The sequence below is a fragment of the Lipotes vexillifer genome, unplaced genomic scaffold (genome assembly GCF_000442215.2).
Source record: "Lipotes vexillifer unplaced genomic scaffold, Lipotes_vexillifer_v1.1 scaffold100, whole genome shotgun sequence".
Classification (NCBI taxonomy): domain Eukaryota; kingdom Metazoa; phylum Chordata; class Mammalia; order Artiodactyla; family Lipotidae; genus Lipotes; species Lipotes vexillifer.
The window spans coordinates 4,135,583-4,136,729 of NW_006774075.1; positions in this window are offsets into that span (position 1 = coordinate 4,135,583).

The window sequence follows — 1,147 nt, forward strand, 5'->3', positions numbered from 1 at the left end:
AAAAAAAAAAAAAAAATGGTATGGTTAATTATTGGAGGTCCCAGTGGATAAAAAGTGTGTTAGACTCATAGATGCTAAAGTGAATAAGCTAGATTAACATAATGCATTTAAAATGTGCAAAATAAATATCAAACAAGCGAACTAAACTGAACTCAAGAACAGGTAGATTTTGATTAACTGATAAATTAAGGAAAATTTAGATACTATTAAAATTTCTCCTTCAAAATTTGTAAAATAGAAGTTGGTTTAAAATGAATATCGTTTTCCTGAGGTTTGATTCATTACATTTTGTTGTTCCTTTTTAATTTAAAATTGTAGAGTATTGGAGCAAAACTGTTCAACAGCATGAAATATTGTTTATATAATACTCATAAGAAATATCCAAATCTTCCCATAAAAGTGGGCTGTGCTTTTTCTAGAATTAGGAGTCTATATAGTTTTTGATAAGTCCCTTAATTTATTTTTTGTTTACTTGTTACAAGGCAGCAGGTGGATTTATTTTTTATGCAACAATGCTGTTTATGTTACGAATCAAAGTAGGTAAGAAATAATTCTTCTATGCCCAGAAATAAGCCTTGATCTTATTTTGGTTCAGATCTTTTGGAAATTTTTTCTTTTATATTTTCATAATTATTCTCTAGGTGTCTTAAGAAGTAATTTAAGTCTGAAGCCCTAGGACTTAGTATATATTATGATAAGTATTTCTCAATGGGGAGAGAATTTTATTTCTATTGTTTGATACATGTGTTATCACAAAATGCTAAGAGAAATCACATTGTTATGTTTTACCTGTGTACCATAAATTTTTGTCAGAGTTAAAGATCAATTCATTATCAAGGACAGTAAATTAGTAGGTTATTTGTTTTATCCCTTCTCTTAAACTAATGGTTTATTTATTTCATTAATGGTTGTTTTCTTGGCAATTGGAATAGCAATATGATTTTTTAAAATTCTCTTCTTCACAGTAATATTTTACTTTATTCTACCGTTATTTAATTTTTAATTTGAAAATTAAAATGTTAATAATTTATTTTTTTCAACAATGTAGCTAATTTTTAAAAGGTTGTTGTTGAAAGTTCCACTCCTGCTTAGGATGTAGAAAACTGCAAAAACAAAAGAGAAAACAACCAACCCCCCCCCCCCCCCA